The following is a 318-nucleotide window of genomic DNA, read 5'->3' on the forward strand; positions in this document are numbered from 1 at the left end:
GGAGGTGGTGGTGGTGGAGGTGCTGCTGGAGTTGAAGAGGGGGCTGAGGGCGAGGTTGCAGTAGCGGGTGCCGGAGAAGGCGAGGGGGTTGTACTGGCGTGCTGCTGCTGCTGCTGCTGCCTTGAGGTAGCAGCTGCTGCTGCTGGGGACGAAGGTCCAGAAGAAGCAGCTGCTGAGGTCTTTGCAGAGCTGCTGGCAGCTAGCTGGGTCTGCGACGGAGCCTGCGAAGACCTGGAGGTCGCTGCCGGGGAAGTCGGTTGCTGCTTCGCAGGGCAGTGCAGCAGCAGCAGCAGCAGCAGCAGCAGCAGCAGCGGCGGG

This window comes from Eimeria tenella, genomic scaffold (genome assembly GCF_000499545.2).
Source record: "Eimeria tenella Houghton genomic scaffold, Eth_scaff3086, whole genome shotgun sequence".
Taxonomy (NCBI): Eukaryota; Apicomplexa; class Conoidasida; order Eucoccidiorida; family Eimeriidae; genus Eimeria; species Eimeria tenella.